This window comes from Brachyhypopomus gauderio, chromosome 10 (assembly GCF_052324685.1).
Source record: "Brachyhypopomus gauderio isolate BG-103 chromosome 10, BGAUD_0.2, whole genome shotgun sequence".
Classification (NCBI taxonomy): Eukaryota; Metazoa; Chordata; class Actinopteri; order Gymnotiformes; family Hypopomidae; genus Brachyhypopomus; species Brachyhypopomus gauderio.
This window is the reverse complement of record NC_135220.1, coordinates 15947750-15974323: the sequence shown is the minus strand read 5'-3', so window position 1 is coordinate 15974323 and position 26574 is coordinate 15947750.

The following is a 26574-nucleotide window of genomic DNA, read 5'->3' as shown; positions in this document are numbered from 1 at the left end:
TTATGAACATTAAATAAAGAATTCTTTTTTTTTGTTGCATGGACTTTAATGAAAAATAACTGGTATCGACATTATAGAGAAGCATTTAAATGACATTACCTTGTGAACTGCTTAAAGAAATATATTTAGCTAGAAGTAAAATATGTCAAAATATTAAACACTGTATGAAAAGAAACCCTAGCCTTAACCATAACCCTAACCCATACCTAGTGCTACAATTTTAGTCTATTTATCCTATTTACTAGGCTTTGTGTAGTTAGTGAAGACACAGCACAGAGCATAAGAGCTACAGGAAGAGAGTAGAGCACAGAGGACACTGGGCCTCAGAGGTATCTTTCTGATGACATAGCATCCTCCTCTTCTTCCACTGCTTAATTACTTCATTAATTATCCTACAGTGGCAAAAATCGTCAATGTTTAACGAGAAGTCATTAGTTAATCTTCACTTACAACGCACAGACACAAAGGTCAATGGCAAAAGTCATTTGAAACTAAATACACACACTGATACAATGGCCCGCCACTGCACACTGTGTTCTGTACCTTCTCCAAATGCAATAAGTCATTTTTAACAGCGATGCAATCTGAGAGCACCCCAGTGTTTCCCAGTTAGCTACTGCTGACAGCACTTTTACAGGGCTCTACCTCACACAGCCCCTTAGGCAGGGGGTAAGGGAAGGGCTCAAGGCTGCTTTCTCCAACATTTACCACTCGCTTTTGTTTGCTGGTTTTTGTCTGTGTAATACTCAAGTTTCTTTATTTCAGAGTATTACCTTATTTCAACACAATGAGTATCTTCTAACGAGTATATATATATATATATATATAAATCACAATCTTCTTAAAGACTTAAAGACTCTTGTGTATTATCATTTTGTGAAGTACCATGGGAACAGGAGTTTTTGTGGCTGTTATTACCAGCATCTTCATTCCCCCCGAACGTTGTTCTTCAGTACATGTCCCATTCATTTCCACCCCTGGCATTTCAAAGGCTTGCGGCCGATATCTGGGAAAACAGGCTTTGATAGTCCAAACATATCTCCGCATCATATTTTCAAAGGCAGCTGTGTCTGAGGACATTGTCAAGGGGCCTCTGGTCTTTTTGCATTGTCTAGCTAAACAGCTTCTTTCCCGACTTCAAACAGCAGCATATGGGGGTGTAGCCTAGAAGGATCAGTCTGTCCTGAATTCACTCCCCTGCGTAAGGCCAGGCAGAAACAGCCCAGCAGACGAACGCATCCCGCACTACGGAGTTCACTCTCATGCCTCCCACATTCGAACAATTTATTCATTTACTTGTATTTCTAAGCATGCAATTATGTTCCCATTATGAATCATTTAAACACGCATACATGATGTAAACCATCAGATTGGAAAGTACAGATTGACTGCTGCCACAAGTACAGATTATCGCCTGCTCATAATCCACCCCAGCTTTGTCAATGGCCCAGACAAATATCTGAATCTGTTATTCTTTTAACATGTTTTCATTTGTTAACATAGACAAAATACGTGACTAATAGCCACTAATGGAGATTTATGTTTGCCTGCTTGGAAGTGATCTTAGACTTTTACACAAATGCAACATTTTCTGTCTTTCTGTTTGGCCAAAACAGACATAAACAAATACATAACCCACATTAAAAATGTGTTAATCACATTTAAAATAACCCAGATAAAATGTGTTAATCAGATTTAAATGATCTCAGATGAAATGTGTTATATTCTTTGAAATAATCTACATAAACTTTGCATATGTATTTAGAATTTTAATCATTGCATCATCATTTTGACAGGTGCAAAAAGATTTATTTGCACCGGTTTCTAAAACTATATATTTTGCTATGAAGTTTGAGTCTTTTATTAATCATATAATCCTTGATTGGGTGGGCGCGCGCGCACGCACTTACACACACACACACACACACACACACTTAATCTTTCTGTATGACTAATTAGGTGCTTTCAGAAGCATACAGAAGCTATAAGGGGTATGGTTCCATAATGCACAACTACATCAGCAGATCGGCAGGCCTTCAGTCTATAGAAAATAGAAAAAATACAAATGTCTTTTATACATATAGCTGGTGTGAGTAAGGGCCTCTGTGATTTTAGAATTGTAGCCAGTATTGGTTGTGCTATGAATGGCTTCTGTTTGATGTGCATAAACAGAAGAGCTCAGTATTGGTACTGGTCAGCTTGTTTGTGTGTAAGGTCTGCAGCATCATCAGCTGTTCCACTATTCTGCACATGCCCTTTTCCACAGCATTTACCCCAGACTAAATAACTCCACTCCTTGAAGCGTGGCTGAATTTAATTCTGAAATTTCTGCGGGAGACAAAAAGCCCAGTGTCAGGTAATATGGCACTAAACATTCCTGCTGACAAACTGCCGACCCTGTTGGATACTTTATTCCTCCGGGTAATGGAATGGAGGAATAGATAAATTAATATATATGCATATGGATGAAAGTCGACAAAGTTAAAGATCATCAATTTCAAGAGATGGGCTAGTGAATAATTCATAACACTACAAAACCAAATACAAATACAAAGTGCTTTAGGCAGTAAACAAAACATCATACAAATAAATACATACAATGTGTGCGAGTATAATCGTCCTCACAGTGGTTATTGGACATTGTGTGTTAGAACATGTGCTCAATCAGCATTTGGACATGTGCTCACTTGCACACATGCACACACACACACATACACACACATGCACAAATGCAGGAACACAGTTTCCAAATTAAATGACCTTTTAGAAAATGTTGTTTTATGCATGTTCTGACCACAACCACTGAACAGATTCAGTACTTCATTAATGAACTCAGTACTTTACTACTGAACTGCTTTATTGGCTCTTAACCCTCAGCCTGACTTCAGCTGCTTATTGCAGCCCTTTGGATTTCTTCTGGACTGATGGCAAGAAAAGGCTGACTCACTCAGCCTGAGTTCATGTGCTATTTTAACACAGATGTTCAGCCAATGTAACCTTCACCAGCAGATCAAACATTCAAAGAAAGTGGCACACCTCAAACTCACTCATTATATGCTTATTAACAATAATCTGATCTGATAAACAATGCATGAAATGGCCAGATGACTCACCAGTCCATATGGTCCTCTGCTGCTGTTTCACCAGGGAACAGACTGACAGCTGTAGCTTCTTCCCCATGATTAGCTGCAGCTTCTCCTCATCATCAAGAGTCTCATCAGATCTAACGTGTGGGCAACGGAGCCAGTGAGATGCTCCTCCTCGCTGAGCAGATCAGAGGCTCGCACACGCCGGGATGGTACTGGGGAGACGTGGCGTCCCGCAGGGCCTCAGGAGGAGGTCTCGTATCTGAACCCCCCCCCCCTCCCCCCTCAGTTGTGCTGGGTGTGTTACAACATCAGAGCTGTCCCGCGTTGTGTAGATTCTGTTACAACATCAGAGCTGTCCCGCGTTGTGTAGATTCTGTTACAACATCAGAGCTGTCCCGCGTTGTGTAGATTCTGTTACAACATCAGAGCTCTCCCACGTTGTGTAGACTCTGTTACAACATCAGAGCTGTCCCGCGTTGTGTAGACTCTGTTACAACATCAGAGCTCTCCTGCGTTGTGTAGATTCTGTTACAACATCAGAGCTCTCCCGCGTTGTGTAGACTCTGTTACAACATCAGAGCTCTCCCGCGTTGTGTAGATTCTGTTACAGCATCAGAGCTCTCCCGCGTTGTGTAGACTCTGTTACAGCATCAGAGCTCTCCCGCGTTGTGTAGACTCTGTTACAACATCAGAGCTCTCCCGCGTTGTGTAGACTCTGTTACAGCATCAGAGCTCTCCTGCGTTGTGTAGACTCTGTTACAACATCAGAGCTCTCCCGTGTACTGGGTGTGTTGCAGCCTCAGAGCTCTCCTGAGTCCCCCGGTGTCCCAAACTGCAAGCAATAGTGGTGGGAACACTGCTCCTGTCTCATAGACACACACATCTTATGTGTTGTTTATACTATTATAGAGCTAGATGTTAAGATTAGGGCTCAGGTGACTTTTTGTGGTCATAGCTTTAATTCTTTAGTCACTCAAAGAAAGACCAACAAAGATATAAGAGTATCTTTTTGAGGCAGGCCATAGTCCCCACAGGTAAGAATGGGTTTTTATGGTCTACATGTAAATCAGTGGAGGTGGGCGTGGCAGGTGTGATCAGGGATCTAATGGCACGGTGGCTGTGATGACGACCCATTTAAATGTGCCAAAACGCTGCATGTGAAGATAATTATGACATTAATCTCAGATCTCACACGGGCTCTCGCAACGTTCCTGTCACCATGTTTTCACATTTAGAGCACTGAAAGTGTTTATGAAGAATTTACAGGACACCTCTGGAATCACAAAATGCAGATTTTATAAATTGCATCTAGAGTCATAGTGCAAGAGTGCGTGTGTGTGCTTGCACATGTGTGTATGTGCTTGTGTGTGTGTGTGTGTTCAAGGTGCGTGTAATGAAAGTGTCTTTGGAGCAACATGGCGTTTTGTGTTGATTTATCTACTGACCTCCACTGACTCGAGAAATCCAATCAATGGCTATTGTGATTCAAGCTCATTCATCCTACCCTACGTTTGTGTCATAGAACCCAGTGCCTGAGCAGATTCAATTTAGATGAATTTTGACCCCTGAGACACAAATTATTCGACTTTCCTCTGTAATCTCATTTAGTGCTTTTCTAGGATAAAGACACGTATTCAGTCTCTTTCCTCTGTACCGTGATGCCTTTCCTAAAGTAAATAAATCAAATAAAAATCCAAATAGATTTAAACAGTCATATTATCCGTGTGTTGTGATTTTTTAATACTGTGATATATGTTGTCACCACCCACTGGTACAACTATCAGTCACACACCTAAACTCACTCACCACTTTTTTTGTAATGATATATATTTTTTTGCTTTGACCTCTACAGTTGATCCACAACACAGCAGCATGGCTGATCTTCAATCGTGCGAAGTTCACACGTCACTCCACTGCTGCGTTCACCTCACTGGCTTCCAGTAGCTGCGCGCATCAGATTCAAAACCCTGATGCTCACCTACAAAGCCAAAACCAGACCAACTCCTCCATACGTGATGACAACAGTCAAAGGCCAATCCGCAGCACGGGTACTTCAAGCCTCAAGTACAGCTTGCCTTAAAACACTATCCTTCAAGTCCCTGGGCAAACAAACATTGACTTTTCTCTGTCCTCAGAGGGTGGGACGAACCTTCACTGGCTGCCCCTCGCTGTCTTGAAACACAGACGGAAGACACATCTATTTGTACTGTATTGAAATTACCACTAATCCTTCACTTATGCAAACATTGTATGACACTACTATTGATGAATTTAACTCTTCTAGAACTTATTGTATGGTATTGTACTTAGTGTTGTATAATACAGCACATTTTCAGTTTGCATTATATTCTAGCTATTGACATTGACACCTGCATTTAACAGTATACTAGTTGAATGGTGCAGTTGGACTCCAGGATTCACACTTTGAGTAGATAACAAAGTAACTTTTCTTAGTTGCTCTGGGTCACAGTGTAACGTCTGTGAGTCAGAGGACACACAGGGATCCATGTGTTCCAGAAAAAGGCAAGGTCCAAAAATGTAGTGTGGGTCAAAACCAGGAAGAATTAAGGTACCAGAGGGCTAGACAAAGGAACAGAAAAATAACCAGATAGATAAGAAGAGGCAGTCAAAACCCCAGCACAAGGCTTGGTATGCATGCTGAGAACACTGGCTGTACTTCACAACCAAGGCATGGTATAATGATTAAATAGGAATTGGTTGTGAAGGGAACAGGTGAGGCTAATCAATAATCTGGAGATGAGGACCTCTGGAGGTGAGAAGTGGGATTGCTGACACTGACACAGAGTGGCTGCTACATGCTGAAAACATAAATATATAGGCATGAGTGTATTACAGATAGACAAAACCATCAGTGCACTACTGCATATCATATAGACATATATTGTCTACAGGTAATCTATGTACATCGAGGTATGATATTTTGATATAAGTATGATAAAAAACGTATCATACAATGTTACAATGCTGTGTAGGAGTCTGTCACCCAAAAAGTTGCAAACAGCAGTCCTGTTATATTGCCTATGGCAACAGCAGTGCTGTTGTATTGTCCATTGCAACAAATATCCTAGGCTCTTAACTGTACAACTACACATAACCTACACATCTTTCTCCTGGTGGTGGTTGTGGTGGCAACATACCCAGATTGCTCTGTTCCTGTGACAGACACCAGCTCTTCCTATGGGACACCCAGACGTTCCCAGGCCAGCTGTGAGGTATAATCCCTCCAGTGGTTCTGTGTCTGCCTCTGGGTCTCCTGGTGGGACAGATGTGGAACAGCTGTAGTGGCAGCAGTCCAGGGGGCGTATGTAAGATCTGCCCAAACCATTTCAATTGGCTCCTCAACCTTGAGCATCTCCTCTTTGAGATCTTTCCAGACTAAAGAGCTCCACACGTTACTATAGTCACCTTGAGGAGAAAGCTCATTTCAGCTGCTTGCATTTATCTTATTCTTTCAGTCAGTGCTCTCGACTGTAAGTTAAGATGGGGGTGTAGATTGACTGGTACACAGAGTGTCATCCTAGGTCTTGAGCAGAGACTACAATACTGACACCACACACTGATTCAGAGACTACAACACTGACACCACACACCCACTCAGAGACTACAACACTGACACCACACATTGACTCAGAGACTACTATACAGACACCACACACCAACTCAGAGACTACTATACAGACACCACACACCGACTCAGAGACTACTATACAGACACCACACACCAACTCAGAGACTACTATACTGACACCACACATTGACTCAGAGACTACAACACTGACACCACACATTGACTCAGAGACTACTATACAGACACCACACACTGACTTAGAGACTACTATACTGACACCACACATTGACTCAGAGACCACAACACGGACACCACACACTGACTCAGAGACTACTATACAGACACCACACACTGACTTAGAGACTACAACATTGACACCACAGACAAATTCAGGAACCCCAACAGGGTGACACCACAGACCACTTAAGAGCCCACACTACATCCACACACAGCAGTGGTGTGGGACAGATTTGGAAATCCCAATAAATCCCAATGGAAATATCCGATGGAAGCAATATGAGAACTTGCAGAAATACCAGGGACTGAAATGAAAAAATGGAGAGAATGTGGAAGGTCAACACTCAGGTTGTGTTAGTGATGACAGGGGTCACAGCCCCAGTGACCCTAAGCTGGAGACTTCAGCAAATGTCAGGAATGACATCAACCTCAGTCCAGAAAACAGTGACCCTATGAAGAGCAGAAATACTGTGCTGCACCCCAAACTCCCAGGCGTCTAACAGAAGTGTTAACTAAGAGGTATGCACATCTTTCATGTACTTCACAGCCGTTTTCACAGTTTTGCTTTCATTTACAATACAGTTCCTCCCTGCAGTCTTAAACAGGCAGCCTAGATCTAATGGATCACGTTATCTGTGTGTGTGTGTGTGTGTGTGTGTGTGTGTGTGTGTGTGTGTGTGTGTGTGTGTGTGTCGCTTACCTGAAGAAAAGATGTCACCAGGATGCACTATGGGATTGAAGTAAGCTGGCAGAGGCAGTGAGCTGTTCTGGGAAGAAGTCCTGCAGGGAAACTGTGTGTCCTGCCACTTGTGTGGATGTTATTTTAACAGGTTCCACCTACCTAACCGTTGCTGTAGTAGACCATGTCCACCCCTCCATGGCAACAATGATATTCCATAATGGCAGTAGCCTCTCTCAGCAGGATCATTTGCCCTACCACAATGCAAAGGTTGTTCAGGAATGGGATGTGGGATGTGCTGGCAAAACAAGTCTGAGTCTGTGAATATGCTCAGTTATGCTGGACAAACATCATAATATTATAATGCCATTATCATAATATTACATGTTAGGCAGGTGGTTTTAATGTCATGACTGATCAGTATGAATATAGATCTGTTATACAAAATCAGGTTCTCTGAGGTGTCAGCAGCTCCCTAATAGCAGTCATCTTTCCCTGGGTAGCAGGTGTCTTCTAGGATTTTGCCTCTGGGGTGCAGACATGGATAAACTAAGAACTATTATGGTTTGTTTGATTGAACTGTCAGGTCAGTATCACAATATACTGCTCCCAAATAAATCGGACATGTCAGTGCCCCACAATGATCTCAGATTGTCCACAGCATGGTAATAATAGAGTGGTCTGAAATAATTTGTTCAATAAGCCAACTGGCTTTCACAGACAGCTTGTGGCAATATATCTGAATGCTGAGATCTCACACACCCGGGTGTAGACTCGAATAGTCATCAACATTCAGCTCTGTTCTTATCAGAATCAAGATAAAAGAGATATGGAGAAACAGCTCCAAAAATCCTCCTAACATTTGTGATATTTATGCTGTGTTACCTTTGACTAAGGTGAGACACATTCTGTATAACTGTATGCCTGTTTGCTAAAAGTTGAGATAGAGGCTGCATGTCATCTATTGAGCTTTCAATCAGTTTCCATTAAACTTAAAAAAGGACTGCTTGTGATACAATGACAGCAGTGTGTTTGACACTGTGTGTTAAAAGCCAAATGATGTGTACAGCCTGCAACCCTGTAATATTAGTTCAGCAGTGGACGTGCAGTCTGAAAGACACCAATCATGAAGAAAGCATGCTCACAAAGAACTGGGTACCAGTGTTTAACTGGACACTTCCAAAGCCCATCTTTGAGACTGCAGCATCCAGTGCAATAGCCAGGAGGTGTGGACAAATAATGACTCGACATGGCCCACGTTTGCACTTGGTGGTACCTAGAAATACAAACGTGCTTACAGTCGAAAAGAAGCCAGGGGGAAAAAAACACTGTGACTTGAAAGAGATGTAATATCACACTGACTGCTCATCAAAGGGTCCTGACACGAGCAAGGTCTCCTCGCCACGTCTCAGCACATCCAAGGAGTTTTTCCAAAGCATTTATGGATTCTCTCACTCTCACTTAGAGCAGCAGAATACCTCAGACACGCTGCATATGTGTACGGAATTTATTAACAGGAAAATTAAACTAGCCATCGCCATCCCAAGGGTCACTCTCACAAATTGGTCAGTGCTGATACATTACACTTCAAAAGAAACAGTGGGTCTGATGTTCATGCTGGCATCCCTGAACATCTCTTTCTCCCCTATTTCCAACTGCAGTGACGAGGAAGGCAAACAAAAGGTGAAATGAATCTCCCATTCTGAAGCAAAGATTCAGGCAAATTAAGTCCCCATTCCAAAGAAAGATTTCAATAACCTCACAGCAGAAAGAATCTCTTAAGTAATTGCTGCAGTTGAAGCCCAGTCACCCCAGGTACATGAAGACCTCTTCCCACGGTTTCTCCACACAGTTCAAACAAACCAAAGTGCAGAGCTGTTAATTAGATTCTTTACTGCCACATGATGGCGGATGGCAGATATTCGAGCCCAATGTGGTTTGTATGCTGTGATGATGCAGCAAATACGCAGAAGGTTTCAGTACCACACACAAGCATTGAGCCTACAGAAGAGGTCAGGACAGGCTGTTTTACAGATTTACACAGAAGATCAGTAAAGACAAACAGTTTATGCATTTGCAGAGGAGATCAGTAGAGACATAGTAGTTTACTGATCTACACAGGAGATCAGTACACACAGGTAGTTTACAGATCTACACAGGAGATCAGTACACACAGGTAGTTTACAGATCTACAGAGGAGATCAGGCTAGACAGGTAGTTTACAGATCTACAGTGGAGATCAGGCCAGACAGGTAGTTTACAGATCTACAGTGGAGATCAGGCCAGACAGGTAGTTTACAGATCTACAGTGGAGATCAAGCCAGACAGGTAGTTTACAGATCTACAGTGGAGATCAGTACAGACTCTCATAGCCCCTCCCCCAGCTGTCACTCATGTATGTTTTTGTTTTGTTAGCCATGTACGTGTTCTAGCCCCTCTTTGTGATTTGTAACCCGCCCCCCTTGTTATCGTATTCAGGTGTTTAGTGTTTAGTATATTAACTCAGTGTTTTGTCATGTCATTGCTGATCATTGCTTGATTGTTTGGAATTGTTGTTTGATGTTTGTTGTTCTCTCTTACACCCCCGTGTACTTTCGTGTTTGTTAGATTTTCAGTGGTATATTACAGTTTGTGTCTTTGGGTTCTAGTATGTCTTTACATTTGGGTTATGCATCATTGTTGGACTCATTTATGGATTTGACCATGGCCTGCCTATACGACCCTGAATTCGGAATGCCGTTTAATAAATCTCGCTCTTCTAAGCCTTTTCGCCTTATCGCTCCATGACGGCGCAGGCATTACAAGACAGGTTTGGATTTACAGAGGAGATCAGTACAGACAGGTTACGCATCTACAGAGGAGATCAGTACAGACAGGTTACATATCTACAGAGGAGATCAGTACAGACAGGTTACGGAGATCAGTACAGACAGGTTATGCATCTACAGAGGTGATCAGTACAGACAGATTACATATCTACAGAGGAGATCAGTACAGACAGGTTACGGAGATCAGTACAGACAGGTTACGCATCTACAGAGGAGATCAGTGCAGACAGGTTATGCATCTACAGAGGAGATCAGTACAGACAGGTTATGCATCTACAGAGGAGATCAGTACAGACAGGTTACGGATCTACAGAGACGATCAGTAGACAGGTTACGCATCTATAGAGGAGATCAGTACAGACAGGTTACGCATCTACAGAGGAGATCAGTACAGACAGGTTACATATCTACAGAGGAGATCAGTACAGACAGGTTACGGAGATCAGTACAGACAGGTTACGCATCTACAGAGGAGATCAGTACAGACAGGTTACGGATCTACAGAGACGATCAGTACAGACAGGTTACGCATCTACAGAGGAGATCAGTACAGACAGGTTACGCATCTACAGAGGAGATCAGTACAGACAGGTTACGGATCTACAGAGGAGATCAGTACAGACAGGTTACGGATCTACAGAGACGATCAGTACAGACAGGTTACGCATCTACAGAGGAGATCAGTACAGACAGGTTACAGATCTAAAGAGGAGATTAGTACAGACAGGTTACGCATCTACAGAGGAGATCATTACAGACAGGTTACGCATCTACAGAGGAGATCAGTACAGACAGGTTACGCATCTACAGAGGAGATCAGTACAGACAGGTTACCAATATACAGAGGAGGCTGCAGTTACTGCAAGGTACAATATAAAAGTTGTGTAGACTGTAAAATTTACAGAAATTAAGTAGCACTAGAACGGTTACAAATGTCTCCAAACATGCCTGAAATGTTGCAGATTAATGGTACTAATCTAATGATTAATAACATACTTTACACAGGAAAAATGAACAATTACAGATAAGCCCTTCACAGTAAAGTGCCAGTGTAATACAATCCAGTATTTGTAAGAGCTCAGTTTCACCCTGGCAGTAAAGTGACTCATTATGAAGCTGATTCTCCATTGGCAGGAATGATACCACATCAGGACGCTGAGAAAGAGTTATTGTAGACATTTATAGAGTGTTTTGCTCACCTCAAAAGAATCCAATCTGCTAGACAGAGCCTGGATTCTTAATCAGTTCACTGATCCAATATTAGCATCACCTGTACTGATACCGCTGCTGCAGATCACTACCCCAATGAAGATGGCACACAGGTGGACATGTATTAGCGGCCACAGCACACAGGTACCACTGCGTGGATCTCTGCTAATCTTTGTTCACCAGTGATTGCACCTCGAGTGAAATGCAGCTTTAGGTCTGCACATGACACCAGCCTTTCAGGTCTAATCACAAACAGCGATAAAGCACCACATGGAGGTCGAACATTTCACAGTTCACGCTGCATCTCAAACAAGCTGGATCTCAACACCACTAGCACTGTGGCAGTAGAGCTGAGGAAGCCCCTCCTGGTTAGCAGTGGAGAACTCTGCTGCTGGTGAGTCCTGCAGGTTCTTCAGGCACTGTCGTCTCCAACATTCTCGTCTGGGAGGAGAACATCGATTCAATTGCAAAAAAAAAAAAAACAAAAGAGCATGTATTTCTCGAGACAGCACAAAAAGCTACATTGCACAACATAGCTATAATTGAAAGCTTTATTGCTTCTCCTGTTGTTGAGTTTGGATCTGCTACCGCACACTGCAGAACCAGTTGCAGTTTATCAAGAGCCACAAGAAGGTCACTGGCTACAGCCTTCCATTGGTTGCTGAGGTTCACGTCTAGAACTCCTCAACTGATCTCCAGTCTAGAGCAGTGAATCAGGACACCAGCCTAGAGAAGATAATCAGGCCACCTGTCTAGAGCAGTGAATCAGGCCTCCAGAATATTTACACATATTGTCCACCCCAGCAGCAGTTTCAGAAGCTCCTATTTGGAGAGCACTTTAAGGTACTCAAACCAAAACCAAAACAAGTTTAATTGTCTCTTTCCCAATGGCATATTTCTGCTGAGCAACCACCGTTGTCCTATACCTTATACCATACCATATTTATCCAACAGTTGTGAGAAACGTTAATGCACCTGTGTCCTCTCAGTGTTATGCTCTGTTGATCAGGTAGTTCAGATTTTCTAAAAGACACGTCCATCACCTGATGCACCTTTACCTCAAACCATCAGAGAACCTGTGCAGATCTCTGCTCTAATATAGTCTCCTGCTTTAATATAGACCATTAATGTAATATAGACCACTGATCTAAGACTACTGCTCTAATATAGACCAGTGATCTAAAACTATTGCTCTAATATAGACCTCTGCTTTAATAAAGTCATCCTGCCTGTGCAGCTGGTGTAATATAGACCATTGCTCTAATATAGAGTTTGGATGGCTGCTGAAAGGCAGTTGCTGAATGGCAGGTGGGAGATTCTATTACTGCTGTCAGGACAGGTCTTCACTTTCTCTCTATTTCATTAATACTACAGGTATTTTCCCCACCACTGGACACACCCACACACCCACACACCCACACTAATTACATCATTAGTCTTATCAGTTATTTCTAGCATCCAAGAAGAGAGACACACACACACACACACACACACACACACACACACACACACACACAGAGAGATACAGAGAGATAGACACAGATAGAGAGAGAGAGAGAGAGAGAGAGAGAGAGACAGAGACAGAGATAGACAGAGATAGACAGAGACAGACACAGAGAAAATAAGAAGAAGCTTTTTGTAGCGCAATTTGGATTCTGGGTTGAAGCTCATGTTCTCTGCATTCTGTGTAGCTGTCACAGAACTCTTGATGTCAGAGCTACTTTAGAAATAATTGGCTTCACAATATACAAATCCTGATGAATCTATGACTCCTTTGCAGAAAAAAAACTGAAATTGTACCGATACAGATGATCCTGGGAGAAACAAAACCTTTGTAGAGAATTCTCTTGCAACATGAGTGAAAATTCAACAAATCTCATAATAGCCTAAAGATAACCTAAATATCCTAAACCTAAAAACTCCATTATTGGACAACGTTGTGGAATTTTTGGAGATTAATCACACCTGAGGCACCTGTATAAAAGACAGGTGTGTATTACAAGTAAAGGTGGTGATCAGAAGGAAAAGAACATGAAGGCTGTTGTGCACAGGAAGGACTCTGTGTGTCTGAGAGGAGAGGAGCCCCGAGGTCACACACACACATTTTTATATCCCTCCCTCTCTCTCTCTCTCTCTCTCTCTCTCTCTCTCTCTCTCTCTCACACACACACACACACACACACACACACACACACACACACACACACACACACACACACACACACACACACATCTTTACACCCCTCCTTCACCCTCTGTGTAAGCTCAGTTGTTTATGGCACATGTCGGGAGTAAGCCTAATTTGGCAAACAACTCTCCTCTGGTTACCTTGGGTAACTTTCCCCTTAGGGCTGGGAGATACTAAACTAGACTTTATTCTATTGATACATTAACTACAACATAGATTCATCACCAAATAAATAAAATTCCCATAAAAATATTTTTATGAAAACCAGACTACAGTATTAGCATTATAAAGTCAGAGATTATCCATGTCTAGACCTGTTTCTCAAGAACACTACCAGCAAGCCTGTGTAAGGCTGTGACACCAATCAGAAAGGATGATAGCTTATTAAGAAACAAGCTTGATTAAACACAGATAATGATAGTACTGAACAAAAGATGCAGATTTAAGGTCAACTACATGTACAAGCAGTGGCATTTACACTGACCTAACGATCACCTGATGATTCTCTCTGCCTTCTCCAGCTTTTAAGAGGCTGATGCCGTTCTCCATTAAACACGCTATTGCTCCCCCACTGACAATTATTGTTAGAATAGACCTATTTATCATTTTTACATCATACACCTAAAACCATCATATGACCCCCCCCCCCCCCCCCCCCCCCCCATATACACTGCGCAGGAACTCCCGAGTTGGACCTTGAGCTGCTGTGTCCCGCAGAGGTGCCGTGTCCCGCAGAGCTGCTGTATCCCGCAGAGGTGCCGTGTCCCGCAGAGCGGCGTCGCTGCCTATTGCATTGTGCTTCTGTCACTGTATTTCTTCCTCTCACTCTGCAGATGGAGGAAGGCAGAGCTGTAATTCTGCCCGTGTGCAGCCACACAGCCACAGGCCAGACCGCTGTCTCTGCCCATAACGGCTAATCCTGTGTCAGAACTCCTGTGGAGTAGCAGCGCTGTATGTGCAGAAACGCTCAGCCCTGCCTACAGCACACCAGCGTCTCTCCCAGGGAGGCATGCAGGAGAAGAAGTAGGAACTTGGTAATGGAGAAGAAGTTCAGTGGAATTCATTTGTTAATGGTGGTTTTGTAAATGCAAACCAATGCTACTAATTATTTCATTACCCTTTTATATGCTGAGTAAGTTAGGTCTTCAGAGAGGTGCAATTAGGTATATTATTATAGCACGTCCTCTGAACAGAGGAGAGAAAGGTTGATCTGAAACAAAGAAAAGAAGCAACATGGAGGTTACTGAGACATACTCCACCACTCCACTGCAGAAACTCTACCACCCCACTGCAGAAACTCCACCACCCCACTGCAGAAACTCCACCACACCACTGCAGAAGCTCCACCACACCACTGCAGAAACTCCATCACACCACTGCAGAAACTCCACCACACCACTTTATTTCTTTTTCTTTATTAAACGGGTCCCCATTAGCTTCTGCCTCAGCAGAAGCTACTCTTCCTGAGGCCCACAAAAACATATTAAACAACACAATCAACAAAAAATAAAAATAAATAAAAATAAAATAAAAATAAAAATAGCCAGCGCTAACCTACATAACAAAGAGGCCAACACCCAGTAATCTAAACAAAACCACCTGGCTGAAAACACCTTCTAGTTATAAACAAAACAAAACAAGAAAATTCACAGTTAAATCAAGGTCACTGAATTAAGAAAACAAGAAATTTTTACCCAAGTAATATTTGATTGTAAATGATAGATTTCCTAAGAATAACTTTGAATCTATTGTACATTTCCAAATCTGTTAATCCTGATGGCAACATATTCCAACAAGAAACAGCTCTATATAAAACAGTATTTTTTAATGCATTTGTTCGTGGCAGAGGTAATATGAAAGAAACAACAGAAGCTCGTCTTGTATTAAAAGTATGTCTGTTTGAAGTGGGTAGCAGCTGTGAATAAATGTAAAAAGGTTTTTGTAGCGTTTTAATTTTATGTAAAAAAAGCAATAGACAGTATGCAGCCCTATCTCTAACCTTCATCCAACACAGTTCCTGATGCATCTGATCAACATTGGTCCTGAAATCACAGCCCAATGCTAATCTTGCAGCTTTATTTTGAACTATCTGAAGTTTGACCAAATCCTTTTTTGAGGCACCGGACCAAACAACTGAACAGTAATCCAGATGACATAAAACTATAGATTGTAGTACCATTTTCCTAATTTTTGAGGACATAAAATGAGCATTATATCTGACAATAGCAGTATTTCTGCTCATTTTGTTTACCACCTTCTGAATATGTGCAGACCAAGATAATGTGTGATCTATTGTAACACCAAGCAATTTGATTTCTGTAATTTGTTCAATTTGATTATTATTTAAAAAAATATTTAATTTTGGAGTCTGTCTCATTAAATATTTAGAACCTAATACCATACATTTAGTCTTTACCACATTTAGTTTCAACCTATTATCTGATACCCACTCATAAACATACATCAATTCTTTTTGCAATACATACAACCACTGCTGAAGCTCCACCACACCACTGCAGAAACTCCATCACACCACTGCAGAAACTCCACCACCCCACTGCAGGAGCTCCACCAAACCACTGCAGAAACTCCACCACACCACTGCAGAAACTCCACCACCCCACTGCAGAAACTCCACCACACCACTGCAGAAGCTCCACCACACCACTGCAGAAACTCCACCACCCCACTGCAGGAGCTCCACCAAACCACTGCAGAAACTCCACCACACCACTGCAGAAACTCCACCACACCACTGCAGAAACTCCACCACACCACTGCTGAAGCTCCACCACACCACTGCAGAAACTCCATCACACCACTGCAGAAACTCCACCACCCCACTGCAGGAGCTCCACCAAACCACTGCAGAAACTCCACCACACCACTGCAGAAACTCCACCACACCACTGCAGAAACTCCACCACACCACTGCTGAAGCTCCACCACACCACTGCAGAAACTCCATCACACCACTGCAGAAACTCCACCACCCCACTGCAGGAGCTCCACCAAACCACTGCAGAAACTCCACCACACCACTGCAGAAACTCCACCACCCCACTGCAGAAACTCCACCACACCACTGCAGAAGCTCCACCACACCACTGCAGAAACTCCACCACCCCACTGCAGGAGCTCCACCAAACCACTGCAGAAACTCCACCACACCACTGCAGAAACTCCACCACACCACTGCAGAAACTCCACCACACCACTGCATGAGCTCCATCACACCACTGCAGAAGCTCCATCACACCACTGCAGAAACTCCACCACTCCACTGCAGAAACTCCACCACCCCACTGCAGAAGCTCCACCACACCACTGCAGAAGCTCCACCACACCACTGCAGAAACTCCACCACACCACTGCAGAAGCTCCATCACACCACTGCAGAAACTCCACCACACCACTGCAGAAACTCCACCACACCACTGCTGAAGCTCCACCACCCCACTGCAGGAGTTCCACCAAACCACTGCAGAAACTCCACCACACCACTGCATGAGCTCCATCACTCCACTGCAGAAACTCCATCACACCACTGCAGAAACTCCACCACACCACTGCTGAAGCTCCATCACACCACTGCAGGAGCTCCACCACACCACTGCAGAAACTCCACCACTCCACTGCAGAAGCTCCATCACACCACTGCAGAAGCTCCATCACACCACTGCAGAAACTCCACCACTACACTGCAGAAACTCCACCACCCCACTGCAGAAGCTCCACCACACCACTGCAGAAGCTCCATCACACCACTGCAGAAGCTCCACCACACCACTGCAGAAGCTCCATCACACCACTGCAGAAACTCTACCACACCACTGCAGAAACTCCACCACACCACTGCTGAAGCTCCACCACACCACTGCAGAAACTCCACCACACCACTGCAGAAACTCCACCACACCACTGCAGAAACTCTACCACTCCACTGCAGAAACTCCACCACACAACTGCATAAGCTCCATCACACCACTGCAGAAACTCCACCACACCACTGCAGAAACTCCACCACACCACTGCAGAAACTCCACCACTCCACTGCAGAAACTCCACCACACAACTGCATAAGCTCCATCACACCACTGCAGAAACTCCACCACACCACTGCAGAAACTCCACCACACAACTGCATAAGCTCCATCACACCACTGCAGAAACTCCACCACACCACTGCAGCAGCCAGCATCAAGATAGTAAACCTTGGAAAATCTCTCTGTTCAAAAAGGAAAAAAAAAAGAACACACCCCTCTTCATCTCTGAGCATGAGTGCAATGAGATACCACTCCTCTTCCTCACCCGTCTCATTGGGACTAAATGGAGAAGAGCTGTAGTCATGGAGAGAGAGAGAGCGTGTGTGTGTGTGTGTGTGTGTGTGTGTGTGTGTGTGTGTGTGTGTGTGTGTGTGTGTGTGTGTGTGTGTGTGTGTGTGTGTGTGTGTGTGTGTGTGTGTGTGTGTGTGATTTACTGGGTGTCAGCTATGTGGACTCCCTCCATGTATCACCGGAGGGCGGGGTCACGTGGAGAAGGTTGGCAGTGCTGCATGGTCCTGTCCTTCACTCTCCACGAAGCCATAACTCCACCCTCAGCTTCTGATCTTAGTTATTTATGTGACACCTTATTTACTTATAGGCTTCCAGCACACTGAAATCACTGGATTTGTTTTCATTAAGAATACAAAAATGCAGAAATACCCATAACATCAAGAAGCCATTTAAAAGCAACATAAATATCACCTATATAAAACATACCTCTGCTAAAGTTTCATTTATAAATTAAGCACAATAAGATATTAACAGCAAGATCTAATAATAAATATAACAATTTTAACAATATATTTTAATAAAAAAATAAGTGAACGTGGTCTCTCGCAAATGTATGATGTACTGTAGCATCCACAGTATGGACATCCTGGATAGAGATGTTAATGTGAGACAGGGTGAGACTGCTATTCAAAACAGCACACCATTTAATTTAACCTGTTCACTGTGTTTCTGGACTGCAGATAGGCGGAATTACTGTGCAATTACATAGGTGATGTTATGGGTATTTCTGCAAGTGTGTATTCTTAAAAATTGATGATTCTTATATAATAGGTATTGTACTGAATTATGTATTCATGTGTTGTATATACTGGGCTCACTACTCCAGGCAGTGGCAGTATGGACAGAATTCGTAACCAGTACTGTCTGGATTACCTGAAACAAGCACAGATTATTAGGTACTAGATTAAGGATGTCACAGTCTCAGGACCAAGGCCAAACACCTAGTCTGTGTATAAGAGTAGGTGGGGGAACTTCCCAGAAGTTCAAAACCGGACATTTAATGCGGAAGCAGTGGCATATGCTAAATAATTCAGGATTCGTTTTAAGAGAAGAGGATACAGATGACATGATGAATGGCATTCCTGTGTAGGGAGCACTCCCAGCCAGACATTCAGATGCAACGCTCAATTTTCATTAATAGACTCTTCCAAATATCCTGCTATTTTATAGCCATTCTCTCATTATAATTTGCTAATGACTTCTCTGTCCTGCTGGTTTAGCTCACACAGTCTCGCAGCAATGTGGCAGTTCTGATTCAGCCATGGGATTCTATATTATACATGGAAATTCAACGCGCAACACATGAAAATATTATACATCGTCTATATTGCCACATGTATTGTCTGCCCATTTGAGTATATTTGAGTAAACCGCACACATTGTGCGCATTGATTTCACCCCAGAGACTGAGGTGGGTTGTGTGAGTTGTACTGTATCTGCGCTTGGCTTTAGTTATTCGAGGTAAATAAGCCGTGGAGGGAACGAAGGGCAACAGTGTAATGTGGAGCGAATCACCAGTAAATCACGGAGGCAAAGAGAGAGCAGGACAGAGGGAGAGGGACACCGTGGACGGGGCAAATGAGCATGTTTGCAGCATTATTGCCCGCGTAGTGTCTTCTAATCCAGACAGTGAATAATGTCTGTAGGGTTCACTAATGAGACTTGCGTGTGCAGAGGAAAGGGGGGGTAGCTGTGGGAGAGAGATAGAGCGCTCTTCCCCTCCTCCCAGAACCGGGGAGTCTCCCTTATCCGGACACGGCAGCCTAACATCTAAGGATTATACATTCATTTGAGGGCGTTCACCTTAACCGACTTGTGCACGCTATACGACAGACGGAACGAGCAGTTATTCTATTCCGGGGTGACTGAGCACTTCAGTGGGACTTTGTGAAACAGGACTGAAGAGGTTCTTGTGATGTGAGGCTGTTTGTCACTGCCCTGTTTCATTCAGCTAGGTGCATATTACCATTTTGGTCTACTTTAACATTTTGGCATTTTCAGGATAATATAGACCTGCTTCACAGTGGGTGTGCAGGGGGGATGAGCTGAACCCTGAACACTACAGCTCAGGGGAGGGGCTTAATTGAGACCCATATTTGCATATTTTGTTTAATCAAGATTTTTTCAACTTGACATACTGAATTTTGATCAGGCAAGTATGGTAAAATGATTTTGATCAAATGTATGGTAAATAATATTAAGTATGTCACGTGTAACCCCACCCCCCACCTGTCAGGTGTACCTTTTGTTTTTCTAGCCATATGTCTATGTTTTGGTTCCCCATGTGTTTCTCTTGCCCCGACCATGACATTAGTAACCCCGCCCCCTGATTATCATTCCCACCTGTTTCTAGTTGTTTCCCTTGTTAGTCCAGTGTATTTTAAACATTTCTTTGTCTTGTTTTGAGTTTATTGACTGCATGTATTCATGTGAGTGTTATGAGTTAGTCTGGTATCTTGTCTTGTGACTGTAAACTCTGCCTGTTTGTTATCTTCTAGTTTATGTTCTGTTTAGTCTACCTAGTTTTCCTTTTGTATGCTTTATTATGAGTATGTGTGTTGGCTTGTTGAACCTGGACCGTGACCCCCACTCTGATTAATAAACCTGCTCTCCTCAGCACGTGTCTGCTTCGTCACTCGCCACCAGCGATGCAAGAATAATAACAGTGTAAAAAGTATTAGAAAACGATAAAGTAAAATTTGAGCAATGTTTATTTTTCACTATTTGAGCAGGTGTTTTGAACACGAACAATTTAGGTGATAACAAACCCAAACGACTTTTCACTAATAAAAGTGAAAGCTTGTAGCTTATGATGAAGGCTACAACCACATCTGATCTGAAGTGCTGGTCGTTCAGGCAGTGAATGTGAACCATGTTCTCTGACCTTCAGTCCAAAGCACCCTGGCACAACACATGAGCTTCCCGAGCGACGGCAACCAGGCTGTGAAATATAAGATCAATAGCATGTGTTAAACTCGATGCAATGGAACATATCTTCAACCTTGAAGTAGTCTGCACCCAGCCTACTGTATTTCAAACTTTTTTTTTAAATTCATGATAAGATGACATTATTTAAACTCTGCTCACTACAAGACTGAACACTGACAGACTGGAAGCAACAGGTGTTGATCTCTCCTCACACTGGGGCTTAAAGTCCATCAGCAGGCAGTCCAGGAGGACACAGTCTCGGTATCAGACTGTTATAGCTTGTTTATTCTGTTCCATCTTAAGATAAAAAGTGGCATAATCTAATAGCTCAAAAGTGTAATTAAAATACAAGCCTGATGTACAGAGCATCACACATACACACACACACACACACACACACACACACACACACACACACACACACACACACACACACACACACACACACACACACACAGCTCACGCAGACTGGTTGCTGATGTTGGGCTAATAAAGGATGATGTAAGAACATAAGAGTACAGTGGTATGGGCATATACAGCACTCCCAGGGTGGCCTCATATTGAACAAGCTTTTAAAACATATAAATACTGCACTAGTCCTTTCAGTATGAAAGAGGAGACTAATAACTCTGCCTGTTCTTGCGTTCATGCTGGCCGTGAACACACCACATAGACCTGTTTAACGTTATTTTGAAAAGGCTACTACAGGGTGTTAAAGGCCTGGTAGCCTTTACCAAGCTCAGAGACTTCAGCTCCTGTCAGTGAGATTTATATGTAGCTTCCAGTGGTACGAAAACACCAATAAGAGATAGAAGAGGATGTAGAGTGATGTCTCTGTCCTTTAACATGGGCTTTGCTCTTCTTAGCAGAACATGCAGAACATGTGTGGTATCCCAGAAGCCCCGGTGGCCATTCATACAACACAACAACATTCCCAGGAGACACGGGGAAATGGACTGTTACAGTTCTTAAAAATGGTTCATTCTAATTGTTTGAAGATGGATTATTGTGGACCTAAATGGCAGAACTGTGCTTAGAGCCAACATACATGGAAACAAGCCTGCTGTAGATCAAATAAAGACCAGCTCGAAGCTGAGAATCCCCCATGGTCTCCCTAGCCCAATTTAAAGTTCTTATTTCAATTATTTCATATCTTGAATGTTCTCTCTATGAAAGGTTCATTTTTTTTGCAGGGAAGTGTCACAACTATGTTTCCTTGTTATATTATGTAAAAAAAATATATAACAAAAAAGCCAAGCATAAACAAGCCCTGCTGGTGTGAATTCATATGACACTGTGTTAGTACCCAGTTCCACTGCAAGACCAGATGTGACACTGTCCCTATGGCAACTGCCTTAGGAACAGTCATTTTATTATGTACACTGCTGGATCAAAATGCATAAGCTGGTTACACACATCAAAGTCTCCAGGAGCATTTCTTTTGCAGCTGAGAAGCTTCAGATTTTGCATATATATTATTCTATATGTCTTATCCAGCTTTACATGTGACAGGGTCCCGTAGTGCTGTTTTTAACTGTAAAGACTTTTGTTGAAAAATCCATCAGGGCTGTTTGTAACAATGTCAAAAGAGCTTAGTGTCTAAGGAACGTCCCCATTACTGCTGTGTTCTGTGAACCATTCCAGGACCAAATCCTTCAGTTTCTGATCGACTTTGTGTGTGTGTGTGTGTGTGTGTGTGTGTGTGTGTGTGTGTGTGTGTGTGTGTGTGTGTGTGTGTGTGTGTGTGTGTGTGTGTGTGTTTGTGTGTGAGTTGGAAAAATCAGGTGCAATAGTGCTAGTGCAAAAGGTTTCTTGCAAAACATGTTTAGCACAGCTGATGAAGGACTTCCTGTTTCTCAAGAAATGTGTACAACAGAAGAATTCTTTCAAGCTTCATTTACAGCACGAGGTGCATCTCGGTTACCCCACGTGTTTCTATTGCCTGTGGATTGTTTACTGCATTCATTTATTTACTTATTTTCAGAAAGAGGAACTCAAAAGAGACGGTAACAGAAACAGAAGGGTGGATACGCAGCTGCGGGTGAAGTGATAGCAGCAGGTGAGGGCTGAACCTTCAGCGTTTGTTAGAAATCCTCCTCTTCAGATTCTCTTTGTGTACTGTACACTGTTGCACAGGTTATGGCCGCACTTTTTAAGAGCGTTAGGTTAACATTTCACTCTTTCAGGGTGGTTAAAACCACCATCTGAGAAGGACAGAGCACATTTGTCACATCGACTAATCGAGTAATTGGCCCTGAAAAAGACCGTCATTAATTAGACTCACTCACACACATACATACAAGTGCAAACACACACTCAGACACACACACACACACACACACACACACACACACACACACACACACACACACACACACACACACAAACTCCTCCAGCAGCTCCTAACATGATACCCATCTGCCTTTTGTGTCATCCATCACAGAATGACTGTAGCTTAGTTTAAGCCTTACTGATGGAAGAGTGTGTGCTCGCCAAGGATTTAGCTGCAACAATCAGGCTGAGGACGTTCAGTAATGGACCTGTCTGAAAGAGCCTCTCTTCACCTATACAGGCACCTAGCCTTGTAGACCATAACAACATCGCCTAACAGGCACCGAGCCTGATAAATCATAACAACACTGCCTAACAGGCACCTATCCTAGTGGGTCATAACACTGCCTAACAGACAGACTCATAAATTACACAATCATCAGGAAAACCAGCATATTTCAGCATTGGTACAGATTTATGTGAAACATTGAAACTCAAGCAAACATAAACCAAACTAATCCTTTAATCACCTTGTTTTGAGATTAGTTACAAAACTAATCTTTAAAAGGTGCTACTACATAGCACTAAGTTCCATGTTAAAACTGACTGTTAGGACACAAACAATTGATGCTTGTTAGGAAAAGCATATCCTGCCCTCATCTGGGCAGACGCTGTGGGTGGTGCTGGAGGTGGAGATGGGGTGGAGATGGAGGTGGTGCTGGAGGTGGAGATGGAGGTGGGGATGGAGGTGGAGATGGGGGTGGTGATGGAGGTGGAGATGGAGGTGGTGATGGAGGTGGTGCTGGGGCTGCTTACTGAGTTAATGCTGCAGCACCTCATTATAAAATCAGAGCACAAAAAGCAGGTGGCACTTGGCCTTTCCATGGACTTGTTACACGTCTTCATTCCAGCCCTCAAGGAGTGGATGTCAGTGAAGGTGAAAAAACAGACAAATGGCAAAAAAAGGGTGCTGCTTCTTATCTGGTAAGAACAAGACTCATGGCTCCAAATACGCATTAGTAAGGATGGATTCACCTTTAATGTGTCACCTTACATTAGCCAGTCACGACCCTACACGGGCTGCTAGCTTATGAGACTTACAGAGGGCTCCTAAGCCAATGACGTTAAAGTCTGCACACAGGGTGTTTAGAAGGCTGCAGCACACACACTCAACGTTCAACATCACTACCCACAGTATAAAGTTTGTCTAAAACATTGTCCGATGGGTTCTGCTTCTTTGCTAATACTAGAGGTGTCTCGGTTCACTAGCATTTTGCATTTATCACACATGCCTTTGTTTTGTGTCTAAAGATCCTGTAAAGAGTAAGTAGTTCAGCAGGAGGTCGTAATTCTGATTAGAGAGGACAGGTTTTCACACATGAATGAGCCACTGATAGCCCTTAAGTGAAGGGTTTGTAGAGTACTTAATGAGAACAATCCTGTGTGTCTGTCAGTTATAATTACACAGGGAAAGGTCAGACTGCTCCTGAAAGTAGGACACGGAGTGTGAGAGAGGAGAACCATGCACCTCCCTGTTCCACCTCCCCCCCCCCTCCCCCCCGGTGTAGGAGGAGACATCATCCTGCACCTGGGAATGATCTAGGAGTAATCTGGGAGTAATCTGGGAGTAATCTGCCTCGACCAATTCATCCACTATTTCAAACACTTTCTGTGGATTTCGGTCTTAAAAGCGCAGGGCCACATGTATGGAGATAATGCTTGCTTTGAAACTGAACCCAGTGATTGTTGCTGCTCATTAAATACATGTTGTTGCGTTCCAAAAAGCAATTATTATCTCTTTGAAATTACAGTGTTTGGGAACCCTGAGCTATCAATGCCTGTGATTCACAAGGAGGCCCTGGATGGTGTGAATAGCATCTGTCCTGCTGAGCATGAGAATTACATCTGCCCTGCTGAGCACTTGTTTCTTAAGAGAAACATGTGAGGTGCTGTCTATTGAAATAGACACAGGAGAAGAAATCTTTTTATCCTGACTTTCATTTACAGAGGCAGGCTGGAGTCGTCATTCATTTGGAATTTACAAGGAGTAAAAAGATAATTGTGAGATTTAGTGGTAAAAACAAACTGACTGGTAGAGTGAGCATGTGTAGGTGCGTATTTAGGTGTGTGTGTAGGTGTGTGTGTAGGTGCGTGTGTAGGTGCGTGTATAGATGTGTGTGTAGGTGTGTGTGTAGGTGCGTGTGTAGGAGTGTGTGTAGGTGTGTGTGTAGGTGTGCGTGTAGGTGCGTGTGTAGGAGCATGTGTAGGTGTGTGTGCAGGAGCGTGTGTAGGAGTGTGTGTAGGTGTGTGTAGGTGTGTGTGTAGATGCGTGTGTAGGTGCGTGTGTAGGAGCGTGTGTAGGTGTGTGTGTAGTTGTGTGTGTAGGAGCGTGTGTAGGAGCGTGTGTAGGTGTGTGTGCAGGAGCGTGTGTAGGTGTGTGTGTAGGTGTGTTTGTAGGAGTGTGTGTAGGTGTGTGCAGGAGCGTGTGTAGGTGTGTGTGCAGGAGCGTGTGTATGTGTGTGTGTAGGTGCGTGTGTAGGAGCGTGTGTAGGTGCGTGTGTAGGAGCGTGTATAGGTGTGTGTGCAGGAGCGTGTGTATGTGTGTGTGTAGGAGAGTGTGTAGGTGTGTGTGTGTGTGTAGGAGCGTGTGTAGGAGTGTGTGTAGGAGCGTATGTAGGTGTGTTTGTAGGAGCGTGTGTAGGTGTGTTTGTAGGAGTGTGTGTAGGTGCATGTATAGGTGCGTGTGTAGGTGCGTGTGTAGGAGCGTATGTAGGTGTGTTTGTAGGAGCGTGTGTAGGTGTGTATGTAGGAGAGTGTGTAGGTGTGTGTGTAGGAGCGTGTATAGGTGTGTTTGTAGGAGTGTGTGTAGGAGCGTATGTAGGTGTGTTTGTAGGAGCGTGTGTAGGTGTGTTTGTAGGAGCGTGTGTAGGTGTGTTTGTAGGAGTGTGTATAGGTGCGTGTATAGGTGCGTGTGTAGGTGCGTGTGTAGGAGCGTATGTAGGTGTGTTTGTAGGAGCGTGTGTAGGTGTGTGTGTAGGAGAGTGTGTAGGTGTGTGTGTGTAGGAGCGTGTATAGGTGTGTTTGTAGGAGTGTGTGTAGGAGCGTATGTAGGTGTGTTTGTAGGAGCGTGTGTAAGTGTGTTTGTAGGAGCGTGTGTAGGTGTGTTTGTAGGAGTGTGTGTAGGAGCGTGTGTAGGAGTGTGTGTAGGAGCGTATGTAG